Source organism: Camelus ferus, chromosome 1 (assembly GCF_009834535.1).
Source record: "Camelus ferus isolate YT-003-E chromosome 1, BCGSAC_Cfer_1.0, whole genome shotgun sequence".
Classification (NCBI taxonomy): Eukaryota; Metazoa; Chordata; class Mammalia; order Artiodactyla; family Camelidae; genus Camelus; species Camelus ferus.
Genome location: NC_045696.1, coordinates 71,564,762 through 71,580,522, shown reverse-complemented (window position 1 = coordinate 71,580,522; position 15,761 = coordinate 71,564,762). Strand labels below are relative to the sequence as shown.

The following is a 15,761-nucleotide window of genomic DNA, read 5'->3' as shown; positions in this document are numbered from 1 at the left end:
AGATTTGCAGACATAGTAAATAATCTTATGGTTACTGGGGAAAGGCAATGGGAAGGGATAAATTTGGGAGTCTGAGATTTGCAAATGATAATCACTATATATAAAAATAGATAAAAACAAATTTCTTCTGTATAGCGCAAGGAACTATATTCAGTATCTCATAGTGGCCTTTCATGAAAAAGAATATTAAAATAAATATATGTGTATATATGCATGACTGGGACATTGTACTGTACATCAGAAATTGACACATTGTAACTCTATACTTCAATAAAGGAAAGGAAAAAAAAAGGAAATAAGAAATAAATCCTGAAAAGAATTCTTCAAGATGAAATGAGAGGATGTTAGTAACATGAATATGTACAACATATCAGTAAAGGTAAGAATATATAGTCAAATTCAGAATGCTCTAATATTAGAATATGGTGGTGCGTTAATCACTTAACTCTAGTATAAAGGTTAAAGGACAAAAGTACTATAAATAACTACAGCTACAATAATTTGTTAATGGATATATAATACAAAAAAATGTTAAGTTGTGACATTCAAAAACATAAAATGTGAGGGGAGAGTAAAAAGGTAGAGTTTTTATATGTAATCAAAGGTAAGTTGTTATCAGCTTAAAATAGACTGTTATACCTCTAGAATGTTTTATGTAAGCCTTATGATAACCACAAAGCAAAAACCTACAGCAGACACACAAAATATAAAGAGAAGGGAATCAAAGCATACCACCGTGAAAAATCATCAATTCACAAAGGAAGACAGCAAAACAAGAAGAAATAAACAAGGGAATAAAACAGCCAGAAAACAATCAATAATGTGGCATCACTCAGTCTTTATCTATCACTAATTAATTTAAATGTAAATAGATTAAAAATTTCAATCAAAAGGCATAGGATGGCTGAATGGATTTTTTTAAAAAGAAGAACTTGCTGTCCACAAGAGACTCGCATAACCTGAAGGACACACATAGGCTGAAAGTAAAGATGGAAAAAGATATTCCATGCAAATGGAAACCAAAAAAGAGCATAGGGAGCTGTACTTATACCAGACAAAATAGACTTTAAGTCAAAAACTGTAACAAGAGACAAAGGAGGTTATTTTATAATGAAAAAGTGTCAATCCTTCAAGAGGATATACCAATCATATATGCACTCAACATCAGAGCAGCTAAATATATTGAGCAAATACAATAATAGTAGGGGATTTTAACACCCTACTTTCAACAATAGATAGATCATTCAGACAGAAAAACAATAAAGAAACATTGGATTTGAATTATACTTTAGACCACATAGACCTAACAGACACACACAGTACATTCCATCCAACAAGAGCAAAATAAACATTTTTCTCAATGCACATGGAATATTCTTCAGGATAAATTATATGTTAGGTCAGAAAACAAGTTTTAGCAAATTCTAGAAGATTGAAATCATACCAAGTATCTTTCTGATCACAATGGTATGAAACTATAAATCAATAACGGGAGGAAAGCTGGAAGATTCACAAATATGTGAAAATTAAACAGTATACTCCTGAACAACCAGAGTCTGAAATGAGCCACCTTTGAAGTCCTAGCCTCCTGTGAGGCTGGAGGTGGGTGACAGAGGCTGATATTTGCAGGATCAGCTCTGTTATCTTTTAGGAAGCTCTGAAGATATGTCCAACAATATTCTTTAGAAGGGGGACAGGTATTTATCAGCAGCTTTGAGAGCTTAGCCAAAATTCTGAGACATCAGAAAAATCCCATTTCATATCCTTTTATGTTAACAATAATTCAGTTCCTTTTCTTGACATGGTTGCTGGTTACTGGGGTGAATTTTTTTAAGAAAAATTTATTGAACTGTGTGATTATGCTTTGTGTACTTGTCTTTATGTAGGTTTGACTTGCATAAAATTTACTTATGGGAAATGATCCTGAAACCACTGTGAGTTGGATTCTGTGCCGGGCATTTTACATATCTTATCTCATTGAATCAGGCTTACTACCATTTATTAAGTACTTACTATATATTAGCACTATATCATATTCTTTCTTTAAATTTTTATTGTGATATATAACATATAAACAGAATATATTCAATTTAACAAATAGTTATAAAGTGAACACACATGTAACCACCATCCAGATCAAAAAATATATTGCCATTGGGGGAGGGTATAGCTCAGTGGTAGAGTGTATGCCCAGTATGCACAAGGACGTGGATTCAATCCCCAGTACCTCCTCTAAAAATAAATAAACAGACAGAGAAATAAACAAACTTAATTCCCCCCCAAAACAAACAAAAATTTTGTTTAAAATATTGCCATCACCCCAGAAGCCCTTCTCATGTATCCTTTCCTGATAACAACCCCCTGAAATATTCTTCATATGAATTATTTGATTTAATCCTTACAAGAACCCTGGGAAATTATCAGTGGTTGCAAGCTGAAAAATTCCCAGAGCTTATCTAGTTCTGAGACACATTTGAGTTCTGATCAGCCAGAGTGCAAAAACCTCACTGAGCACCTGGGACGTTCAGCAAGGACCCCAGACAAGGTTTAGGTCTTTCTCTGTCTGACTTATTTCACATAGCATAATGCCCTCAAGGTTCATCCATGGATCAGGCATCTTAATCAGAAATTGAGTCTTCAGTCCCAGTTCAGTTTCTATGTCACTGGGTTCTGCCCTGCTCTCCTTACCCAGCGGGTGGACCAACTCCTGATGTCCCCTCTCTGAACCTGTAGCTCCTGCAGCGTTGTGCTTATCTCCCTAACCGTGAATTCCTAGACTTGCCTGGACACTGGCCACTAGAACCTACTCCTTTACCTGCCCCACTCTCATGAGTCCTAGGCTCTGGTTCCAGCTACCTAGGGTCTGGCTCACTCATTCATTCAGCAAGCACTTATTGAGCACCTGCTATGTATTAGGAACAAAGCAAGGTCCTGGAGATACAGGATACCGACATGAACAGGACAGACATAGTCACTTTTCCAAAGAAGTTATAGTCTAGTGGGGGATACAGACAAGCCATAAGACAGAGCATTGTGATGAGTCCTATGGGCAAACAGGTCCAGGGAGCTTTGAAAGTGTAGAAGATAGATTCTTCATTTGGACTTTAGGTTTAAGAAAGACTTTTTTGAGGTAATAAAATCAAAGCTAAGAACTGAAGGGTGGGTAGGAATTTGCCAGAAGGTTAGAAAGAGTTGTAAAATGTTCTAGGCCCAAGTTTCTCAAAATGTGTTTCCAGACCAGCAGCATCAGCCTCAACTGAGAACTTGCTAGAAATGCAAGTTCCCAGGCCCTTCCCCAGACATACAGAATCAGACATTCTAGGTGTCAGGCGCATCGATATTTGTGCTTCTGGTGCATAGCGTAATTTAAGAATCACTGATCTAGGCTGAGGAACAAAATGTACAAAGGCCCGGAAAGAATGTGGCTTCTCGCCACATTCATACTCTAGTTATGAGAATGACAATTCCAGTGTCTCATCTGAGATGGCAACTCCAGGCCCAGTTCAGTCCCTGCGTGACAGAAAAATAGAAAAGGGAGGGACTACCGTTTGTTAAATACATAGTATACACCTAAGCTTCACATAGTTTCTTTTATCTAATTCTCACTACATGCCTATTTTCATGCCCTTTTCACAGATGTGGAAACTGAGGTTCAGAGACAGTAAGGAACTTTGCTTAACTTCACGAGCTAGTAAGTAATAGAACAGGGATTTGAACCCAGTTCTCTCTGACTCCAAAACTTAAGGATTTTTCCCACTGCTTCCAGGGGAAAAGAGTTAAGATTCAGAGATTGGGACAAGATCAGAACATGAGTTGGGCCCTTGGATGAAGAGTATCAGGTAGGGTGGAGAAAGGAACTGCAAGCCGTCTCTCCTGGTGTTCCCTCCTCTGGGACTCCCACTCCCCAGTGAGGAGACGACCAGTAGGCAAGAGCAAGGAGGCCAAGCTCTTCCAATCAGGACTGAAATGGGAGTGAGAAAGCCAAGCCCAGGCCTTCTCATTTGAAAAATCCTTGGTAAAGCCTAATCAAAGTCTATGTTTCAGACTGAAGACTTGTTGGGAATAAATGGTACAATTATCAGGAAAGCAATTTGGTAATATGTAGTAAGAACCGTAAGCTTTCAGATGCTGACCTAATCGTATCTATGAATAAAACATAAACATGAAAATAGTCATGCTATTAAGAGAAAAGGTGGAATAAAATTATATAAACCACATGATTCCAGTGTTTAAAATGCCAAATAAAAAGACTAGAACAGAATTCACCAAAATGTTAAAATAGTTTTCCCCCATCTAATACAAAATAGCCTAAATTTAAGAGAATGATTTATATAACAAGATGTCCTTTACAGTATTTTAACAGCAAACAACTAGAAGCAATCTAAATATCCAACACAATGAAGAGGGATAAATAAATTATGTTTCAATCATGCGATAGAATACAATCGTCAAAAGTGACAATTTGAAAAAGTATTTCTGTCAAGTCTTTATGCTCCTGCCTGCACCCAGCTGCCCCAGGAGGCAGAACCCAGACATCTTTCCAAAATCATGGTGAGAGGCAGAGCCACAGAGGGCAAAAATCAGCCACCTTTCCTGGGGCTTCCTGGAAATTTTCAGTCATGAGATAAAGTCCTAGCTTTCCTCTCTCAAAGAACTCGTGCCACCGTGTAGAGATTAAATATGGACCCAGGAGCCCCCGATTAAATGGGGCTTAGATTTAAACAGAAAGCAGTGTGTTTAAATCTCATCTCTTGCCTGCTTATCCCTCAGCCCCCTACACGTCCCAGATAGTGAATTTCCTGTAAATAGAAATGCAATCAATTCACCTCTGAGTCCCTGAGGAGGAGAGCATCATCGTTTTCACTTCAATCGTGCTTTTGCCCATGGCTGCCGCTTATTCTGCACTGGGGTGGGCCATGCCCTGGACTTTATACCCAGAGTTAGTCAGCTGCTGCCCACAGACTAAATCTGGTCCATCACTGGCTTTGTAGGTAGTTTACTGGAAGACAAACACACACACACACACACATACACACACGCAGAGTATATTTGTGACCATGAGAATAGTCATACTATTTACTAAGGAAAAAAGTGGGGGGAAATTATATATACAGTGCACTTCCAATTTTTAAATGCTTAACGAAAAGAGTAGGAGGAAATATACCAAAATGTTAAAATAGCGTCTCCCTCATCTAATATATCTGTTAGAATAATTACGCCCACTGCACAGATGCAGAAGCAGAGTGATTGTCTCTGAAGAGTGGAATTGTGGGTGGCTCATTCCATTTCTTTATACTGCTATCTATATTTTCTATAATTCTACCCCTTCTTCCCATCCCAAGAGGTGGGAGGCTGGATACTGAAGGAAAAATCCAAAGACGATCCCTGATGCTCAAATGAATCTCCTCTGCCCAAAGACACAGCCTGCCATCTGTCATGGGCCTCTGGGGACATGAGGATGCAGGAGGGCATTGGGCTTCCCTGAGAGGTCTGGTCCCCTGAAAGCCTAGAAAGACTATCCTGTAGGTGCAGCTATATATAAAATTCAATTAAATTTAAGTTGTAAAAACCTGAGCCCTCCCTGATTAAGTAAAATTAATTCAATTTCTGTTTTTAAAAAACCCAATCCAAGGAGGACTATGACCTCCTCTCAGGGAAATTTGGAAATTTCCTGGTGCTGTCTCAGACTTCCAGCCTCCATTTCTGCTTTATCCACTCCTCTGGTTCAGAATCTCTTTATAAACCAGAGAACCTTGCTTCCCTCTGATTGTTTGCTGATCTAATGCCTCTTTATGCCCACAGCTCATCCGGATCCTGTCTGAGAACATTGGTGACCCAGCCCTCGGCTTCTATCAAGCCCCTGACTCCCTGCTCTTTGCCTCTGCTGGTCACCCACCCAGCCAGCACCCTTGCACCTGTTCTCCGTCCTGTCCTTTGCACACAGATAGACACAATATTTTGTTAGTGAATGCCGTGATGCAGAGGAGGAGTCAGATTTTATTTCTGGTGGTGACATCAGCAAGAGTTTGAGCAGCCCCTGGCTATGGTTAAAAGCACAGAAACTAGTTCAGACAATTCAAGTGCTCTTCATTTTTGCTAATTCTATCTCTCTGTCTGCACTTGCCACCGCCTCTCTTTTTCCACCAAGCTCTGCTGTTACCATTACATTACTTCTCAAATAGAAATTCTCTGATTCCAAGTGGAGTCAGACCCATCAAAAAGCTCCCAGTGTTTCTTTAATAAAGGTTGGGAACTGATGAAATAAGCAGAGGGAAAGGTCTCCAGCAGCACTGCATGGCTCCCTGCTCTGCAAGGTTTTACACTTTACCTCTCTCCAGGCTGCAAATTCACCTTACACTTTAGGGCAAATTTCATTCCTGGGCAATTTGGGGTGACTGGACCAATAATTCTGGCCTCTGTATCCTAGTCTTGTGGCCAGTTCCACTCTAAACCTGCCAAAGGTTTGTAACCAAGCCCCTGTCTTGAAACCTGAGGTGACCTTGATCCCTTTCTTGGGTTCCCAAGTCAAAGCCAGCTTGGCATCCCAGGGATGTGAAGGCAGCTACCCTACAGAAGGGCCAAGTCCTTCTCAGGTACTGTCTCAGGTACTTTGACAGATGCTGTTGTGAGTGTTGTGGGCAGAAGTAAGAGGACCCATCCTCGGGTCTTGGCTTAGCTCTGGCCTAAGGCAAAGGGGATGGACCTTGGGTGGTAACCAAGGGGCATCAGTCAGACCTCAATGGGAAGGGAGCCTTAGAAACTGATCCCCAGCCCACCAGCTGCTGGGGCTCTGCCCTGCCTCCTGCTGGGCTCTGAGAGGGCTTCTAAATTAGGATGGGTTTAGCCAGCAGAGGATATCTATGACTTCAGTTAGGAGGGATGGGGCCAGACAAGGTCAGATTTCTTTCCCTTCTGTAATAGTCTGGGTTCCCCAGAGACCAGAAACAAGGGAAATTATTGTACGGAATTGGCTCACACAATTATGGAGGCTAAGAAGCCCCAAGATCTGCAGTTGATAAGCTGGAGAGCAAGGGGAACCAATGAACAGTATAGTTCCAGTCCAAGTCTGTCCCAATGGCAGGAGAAGACTGATGTCCCAGCTCAAAGACAATCAGGCAGAACACAAATCCCTTTCACTTTTTGCTCTATTCAGGTCTTCAAACAATTGGGTGAAGCCCACCCACACTGAGAAGTACAGTCTGCCTTATTTAGTCGACAGAGTCAAACAGTAATCTCATCCAGAAACACTCCACAAACACAGCCAGAAATAATGTTTGACCAAGTGTCTGGGTACCCCATGGTCCAATCAAGTTGACACTTAAAACTAACCACACCCTCATGGGGCTTCAGTTTCCTCAATGTAGAATATCTGGTGATATTCAGTTTTATTTCTGTTTCTGTGAACTTACCAGAAGGCCTAGCACATTCTGTAATCAGACAGGATAATACTATTATCTAGAAGTTATGTGTTGTGAGAAGCAAATTAGATAATATGTAGGAAAGAAATCTATAAAACAGTGAGATTATTATTCCTTATTAAGATTATAAAAGTGCTCTGTAAGGTTTGTGTGATTATTATTGCTACTAATTATCATAATTATCATGTCTTCTCTCTGGCTTTTAACCATTATAACCTGTTAGTTATGCAACTATTACTATCAGTTACATCTTGCAGACCTACTGTTCCAATACATTGTCACAATGTTTCACCCACCATCATTTCAGTCATTGTCAACTTTGGTACCTGTTTTAAAATGTAGGTTTCATCATTTTTCAAGTATAGTGAAGTCAGCCTGTGAGATGATTGCCATTGAACGGTTAGTTTGTTACTCACAGTTCCCAAAAGGAGGCGACACATCATGCCACATATGGCCACATGAGGAAGCACTAGGGTCAATAATGGGGCAGAGGAAGAGAGTGGAAAACAACGACAAGAACCTTTATCATGCTTTTTAGAGGAAGGAATATGTGAGGCCGGGTAAGCAGGTTTAGGATTGGCTTGTTGGAATAATTTCAGCAGACTCTGGGGCAGAGGGGCTGTCCCTAGCTGTCAGGTACCTAGATCTGGGGCAATTAGGACAGAGGAAGTGGCCCAAAGGGGAGAGTCTTGTGAGCAGCTGATAAAGCAGGTGGTTGGGGTATGGTCTTGGATTGGTTGGATTGCATATGAAACTCTCAGGGGAGTTGTTTGCTCTCCATAGGAATTTGCTAACCCTGGGAGGGACAGCACCTTCTAGTGTCAGCAAGGCCCAAAAAGCATCAAAATAAAAAGACTTAACCCACCCTGATGCTTAATATCCACCCTGACTAGGTATTGATCTTAACTATCACAGTTAATTCAACTGCAGCTCACAGTTGAGAGGTTTTCTTTCTCTCTCCTTCACTTATTCACTCAAGGAGCATCTATTAAGCACTTGCCGTGTTCTGACTACTATATTAAGCCCTGGGATACAAAGAAGGAAAACAGATAGTCCTTGTATTTAAGTGGAGGTAACATAATGAGACAAGTTTAAGTGTCTTTAATAAACATCATGATAAGAGGAAGTCGGGGGTTCCATGACAGGAGAGGCACCAAACACAGCCCTAAAGGGACCAGATTCCTCAGTGGCTCAGTCTCCCTACATCTCCCCCTCCTCCTACTCCATAGTGTGGGGCTCAGGAACAGAGCCTGTGGCAAAAGAGCTGAATAAATTCTCCTTGTCTTCTCCCAACAGCTCCTCCAACAAGGTCCCTTTGACTGAAATTATCTTCCTGTTCCACTTCTGAGAACTAACCATAAGGAAATCATGCAGTGGAAGCAAAAATCTATACGCAGAAAGAGGTTCATTGCAGAGTTATCAAAAATTGGGTTTTAAAAAAAACCTGGCTGCTACCTAAGTATTCAAAACCAAGGGCGTAGTTGAACAAAGATTAGCACATCTACCAAGGCACATTACGGAGCAAAAAGAACTGTATAATAGTTCATAAGGAGCACAGAACTCAGAGTCAGATTTTTCTAAGCCCCAGTTTTTAGGCAATATTTCTGAATCTCAGTCTTCCCATTTGTAAAATGGGGCTAGCTACTAATAGTTGCTACATCACAGTGCTTTTGTGGAGATTAAATAAGATAGTGCAGGTAAAGCACTTAACAAACACCTAGAATAGTGCTCAGTAACTGTTGGCCATTACTGTTATCATTACTAATGAAAAGTCAATGAAAACAGCTAATTGGGTGGACTTAATACACTATGGAAAATATTCCTAATACCATGTTAAGAAAAAATACATATAATAGTATGTAAGCAAATTCTGAGCCTGTGAGAAATGTATTTTAAATGTTTAAATAGTTGTATTGATAGCATAATGGCATTATTAATAATATTTTAATGAAAGATTTCTTTTAACTTTATTGCAAATTTCTTTTTTAAAAATGAAAGGGAGAAATTTAAAAATTAAACATAAGGGAACACTGGAAGTAACTGTATGCTACGAAACCCAAAAAACATCAAAAATAAATTTCCTGGGATTCATGTCTGCAGGGTTAATGAGTCTAAATCACCTTCAATTTGAGGAGACATCTTTTTTAGCATACAAAACTCTAACTCATCTCAATATTTAGTAATAACATGCTGATGCAAGCTAGTTCCAAGCTGCAGGGCAGTGTCTTTGGGACTGCCAAGAGGTGGAAGATCAAGACAGATCAGAGAGAAGGAAATAGAAAGCCACCAACTAAATGTTAATATATGAGTTTATTTTGCATGTATAGTATTAACTCAATAAGCAAAAACAAGTATGAATAGCTATGGATACACTATAAATAAAAAGAAACAAAAGATTGAAAATATATTGTTAACAGTAGCTCTCTGGGTTGAACATAGATGGTATCCAATTTCTTCTTTATCCATTGTGAAGTATTCAACAGTTGGCATGTAATAGTTTTAAATTTGGAAGAAGGAAACTTTAAAAATTACTCATTTCTTCTTTTTAAAGCAAGGGATTATTAATGAGAATGTAAGAGAGAGTGCAAGCCAGTAATGTCATAAATTCCCTAGCGCATGTGACTGTTTACTCCCAAAAGTCCCTGAATTGGGAGCTAAAAATAGAAAGATCTGGGGGCTGAATTGGGGGCAGGGGCATCTAATGAGTCCCACAAGAAGGGCTGTGAGCAGGTTAAACTGAGGTGAAGCCCAGGAGTGGGGTGACTTGGAAGGAGGGGAGGTTGGCTAGGGGCTCTCCCTTAGGAGTCAGATTGCTGGGAAGGAGGTGCTGGTCCCGGGACCCACCTGGGAAAGGCTTTGTGGAGGGTGTTGCTTTAGGAGTGGGAGAGCTGTTTTAAAGGTTCAGTGGAGGAACTGAGTTCAGTTAGATCCCAAAGGAAGCAGCTGTGTCCTCCCCAAATCCCATTAGCCTGTCAAGCAGGCTTTTCACTCCCAGAGCTAGAACCTGATTTCTGGTTATTTGTGGCCTCTTATAGCCACCCGATTCCCTCCCAAAGAATTCTGTGTGCCCCCAGGAACGTCCTGATTTGGGTAGCTCGCTAAACCAAAAGAACTTTTCCACTGAAGTCCTTTCAATCAAAAATACACAAACTTCCTGTACTTCCAAAACTAGACAGACCTTTAGAAACAGTTTAGCTAAACATCTTCATGGTGCTCCTTTTAGAGATGAGAAACCGGGGACCCAAGGGGATTAGGTGATTTGTCCAGGGTTACTGAGTAAGATATGTCAGGGATCCCCAGAATCCTGCTCTTTTCTGTGCGTTTTTTCCATTAACCAAGCTGCTCCTTGTTAAACAGGAAGAATCTTCCTTTACTAGGATTTGTCAATGCACTGTTATGTCCTGTCCTAATAGTACTCATCATTATACCCTGACAAAATAATACTTACCAGTTATGTCCTAACTGAATAATACTTAACATTTATGGAGGCCTATGTGCTCTTTTTATAAGCAGTCATTTAATTCTCATAATAAGAAGGTATTATTAGATTTCACACAAAGAAGCTGAGCATTGGAGCAGTTAAATAAACCATCTACTGTCACCCTCTTAGCGGTAGCGGAGTCAGGATCTGAACCCAGTCCATCTGAATCCAAGTTACCTTCTTGAATCTTCATAAAGATACACTGTTGGGTATTTATATACAATGGAATATTATTCAGCCTTAAGAAAGAAGGAAATCTTGCCATTTGCAACAACATGGATGAATGTGGAGGACACTATGCTAAGTGAAAGAAGCCAGACACAGAAGGACAAATACTGCATGATCTTACTCGTATGTGGAATCTAAAAAATGTTAATGCTATAGAAGCAGAGAACAGAAGGGTGCTGACAGGGGCTAGGGGGTGGGAATGGAAAGATGTGGGTCAAAGGATGTAAAGTTTCAGTTATGCAAAATGAGTAAGTTCTAGAGACCTAATGTACAACAATGTGATTATAGTTAGCAGTATTTTATTGCATACTTGAAAATTGCTACAAGGGTAGATGTTAAGTGTTCTCACCACATAAAAAAGGAAAATAAACTGGGGAAGGGGTGGCAGGCACCATAACAGGCTACAAAGGTGGCAGGAAGAAGCCCTTGAAGCAGCCAAAGAAGCAGGCCAAGGAGATGGGCGAGGAAGATAAGGTGCTCAAGCAGAAACAGAAAGAGGAGCAGAAGAAACTCGAGGAGTGAAAGGCAAAGGCCACAGGGAAAGGCCCCCTAACTGCAGGTGGAATTAAGAAATCCAGCAAAAAGTAAGCTGTTCCTTGTGCCTGAGGCAATGATGATCCTTAATTCCATCAATGATGATCCTTAATTCTATTGCCGTTTAAACATCTGGATTCCTTGCCATAACATCTGTTGCCACCTATAGCTAGAATGAAGTGCTGTCTTGGAACCTATCGTGCATAGATTCCAAAGAACAAACTTTCGTTTGAAAAAAAAAAAAGGGAAAAAAAGAAACCAGTAACCATCTGAGATGATAGATGTGTTAACTAGTTTGGCTGTGGTAACCATTTCACAATGTATATGTATACCAAATCACCAAACTGTACACCTTCAATGTATACAGTTTTTAATTATCAAATATACCCTAGTAATTTTTTTCATTAAATAAATAAAAATATCTTGGCTGTACAAAAAAAAAAATACCCTGTTGGGACTGGTCTTTCAAGGATCTGGTTCTCCATTAAACTAAATTCAAAATAAGTAAATATCACAACCACTTTAAAAAAAAAAAGTAAATTCAGTACTCCTTAAAGTCTTCTTATTAGTGACATTGTCTTTTCTTCAATTAAAATGGCAACATTTAAGAATCTTGACATTATATGAGAACCAAATTCCTAAATTGCATTCATTTTAAACACCTCCACAGAGTTACCAGGATAAGAATTTTTACCCTGAATTTGTTTTTATTTCACCTGACTATGCAAAGTATTATTATGGTGTATTACTATAACATAGCAATGATTTGCAACTAAAGGGGGAAAATAAAGGATCCCACGGTAAAATTTCTATGAGCACTGCAAAAAGAGAAAGCTACTCCCTTGTGCTTGTTTTATTTTCCATTAATATGGCAATCTTCAAAAGTTTTGCATTACAAAACATCAACTCTGGCATTTGAATAATGAATAAAAAGCAAGGTGCCCTCTGATTCCTTACTCGTGCTGGGGACAAAGATCATTCGGAGTTCATCCTGAAAAGCATCTAAATTTAGAGATTTGCTACCGGAGCAAAACTTTCATGTACCAGTAATAGAACAAGGCAGCCTTTTTAAAGTATGTCAGGCATGTGTTTGCGATGCTGTCACAAGCAGGGTCAAGAGTGTCTGTCCCTGTGCGCTGGTGACCTGGGAGCCCTCACTGTTTTCTAGGCCAGCACAGAGAGATCTGGGGCTGGAAGCGAAGGAGGCTGCAGAACAGTTAACACAGGTGCTTATTTTAATCACATTAGTCAGGCAAGGACTTTTTAAAACATTTTTTTTAATTTGAGAAGTGTATATATGTGTATAGTTTTGGGGTATTTTTAGTCAAAAACTGACTGAAAGAAGCAGTTCTCCCTCAAACTCTTTTAGTCCCTTCGTCTGCACCTCAAAGGCAACCATGGTTTAAGATCAGTGGTGTGGCCTTGAGTGTGGATATTTAACTAGCAGAGGCAAACTGCTTTTCTACATCTTGTGGGCAGTCTCTCTCTCTCTTTTTTCATCTTATAAATGCCCATTGGGAAAGACAAAAGAAATTAGAGGACAGGACCCTGGGAGTGTTCAGAAAGGCTGGCTTTGGTTTCTAGGTTTTCTAAATCACTCCATTTCTTCAGACTTGTTTATTAATTCTAGATAATAGAGGTTATGTTCTTTTACTCTTCCTTTCTTTCCTTCTTTCCGTCTCCTAAAGGGAAGGACACAGCTCGGTGGGGAGGGGACAATAATAACAACAGGGATCATTTTGGTTGTTATCGAGCACTTCCTGTATCCCATGCACTCTATTTTTTTCATTCTCATAACAATTCTATGAGGTGGGTGTTTTTATCCTCATTTTTACAGATGAGAAAACAGAGAAAAATTAAGTAATTTACCCAAGGATATACAGCTAGTAAGAAACAAAGCTAAATTTGAACCTAGACTTTTCAAGGCTAAAGCTCTGCTGGAAATACTTAGATTTCAAGTCTTTATGGGGCGACAGAGATCACAACTGTCAAAGTGTCAAAGTATGTAAGGGAGTGAAAAGTCACACAGTACAGATTAGGGTGGTCCTGGATTAGCAGTGTATGGGAATTAGTCTGAGATCTGCATTAAAGCTTTGGGGACATTACACTGTTCGAAATGGACACTTCAGGCAGAGTATCTGATGAGCACAGCGTCAGGGGAGCTTACTAAACTGAGAATTCTTGGGCTGGAGATTGGTATGCCAGCCTCAACCAACACAATTTCTTAAGAAATTGGATGGGTTCTTTCAAGAACAGGAGATACCTGCTGCAGACATTCATGGACAGGCCCAGCCCTTCCATACCTGCTGAAGGATTACTGGGAGAGCTGCCCATCAAGCAAAAGGGAACCACAGATGGACAAGACACAGCCTCAGAAACTACAGGTATTTGAAAGAAGAACAGAGCCAGGGACAGCAGAGGAAGATCAAGTTGGAATCAGTACATACCTCCTAAATGTCACGGAGCGGCAAGAAACTGGAGATGAAGTCCAAGTCCACTGGGACCAGCAGCAGAATTCCATATGGACACACAGCTGTCTGTGGAACAGGCTGCTGAGCAACCCTAGGAGTGGGTTATGGTCATATTTTAAACTGGCCTAAGCTTGTGACCAGATGTCATGAGCAGGAGAAGACACTTTCCATATGTGTTCATACCTGAGAGGGTTTTGCAGCAAGTCATGTGAAAAGGTGCTATGAGGTGTCCCTTGGAGGATCAGGCCTACATAGAGCAGTCAGGGCAGGAGTAATTTATGACAAAATGTTTCCAAAACTCAGGTTTCTTCTGAGACCAGAGGGGACCCCTGAATTCTCACTACTGAAAAGTAATTAAGAAGAGAGGGAGGTGATATCAGGTGTGCTTGGGGCAGAAGAATGAAGAGAACAGGGACGGGCATCACATGTAGAGAAGATACAAGTATGTCTCAGTCCCCTGAAGTCAGAGCCCAGGGCTCGTGGTGATGCCCAGTCATCCTTACCTGCATCTAGCATGGCAACTTTGGTCACAAACAGGATCCAAGGCCATTGAGATACTGATTTCTGGCATTTCATTGACTTCAACCTGTGAAGGATGGTTTCAAAAACAAAGCAAGGACTGCCATCCCACTCACCCCACCCCCAGGAGAAGCACTTACTGTTTCAGAAGGAAAAGTTCAAGGAAGAGGGTTTAGCTCAAGTGGTAAAGTGTATGCTTAGCAGGCATCAGGTCCTCGGTTCAATCCCTGGTACCTCTTCTAAGAATAAACTAAAAAATCTAATAAATCTCCCCCTACCAAGAAAAAGAAAAGCTGGGGGGGGACAGAGCTCACGTTCCAGATGACACTTACCTCCTTTTCCAGATCTCAAAATGGAAATTTTTCCAACTATGTCTTTCCTTGTTAAACCCTTGTTAAATGCTACCATGTTTGACCCCAAACTTTAGCTAGTCTAGTGGGGCACTGTCTGGGCTGGGGTGAGACAACATTTCTTGGTAACTACAGAGCCAGAGTCAGACCTCTGCATCCAAAAGAGCTACAGAGAGGTGTCACATCTTCCCGCACCAGAAAAGGGCAGGAAGGGGTGGACCTCAAGACTGGAGAGGCTCAGATGCCATGAGCAAATAGTGGATTGTGTTCACTCTTGCCTTCACTCAACACTCTGAGGAGGTATAGTGTAACAGGCTTGCTGAGCTGTTTAATATGTCTGTGGAGGAAAACAGGATAGGGGTGGAGTGGGCTGAGATAATTTGTTATTTCTGATATTCTCTGTCTCTGAAGAATGGAATTCTCTTGTTTGAAAGGTGATGAGTATGAAAATGCAAATTACTGAAAAAGATTAGGGAGTGGAGAGGTAGAGGGAATTGTCTAGGAAGAAGGTGGCAGAGATTATGGAAAGGGAGGAGACCCAAGTTTGTGGGTGGAGAGAGGCCCAGAGACAGGGTGTGTGGTGGGAAAAGAGGAAGAGCTGGTACCAAGGGAGGAGCTGAGGTGAGGGAGCTGAGATATTTAAAGGGAATCGTGGAGTTTTGCAGTATAAGATGCCATGTAATTGTCTCCTTGTGAAATCTTCAGGAAAATAGCCATTCGTCAGTGCTTTGCAGCTGGGGTTTGTTGCAGGGGAGAAGCG

At 40.6% G+C, this 15,761-nt stretch overlaps 1 pseudogene; it reads left to right on the top strand.

The window, feature by feature from the left end:
* Positions 1-352: 352 nt before the first annotated feature.
* LOC116664296 lies at positions 353-11,919 on the top strand (annotated as a pseudogene).
* Positions 11,920-15,761: the final 3,842 nt, after the last annotated feature.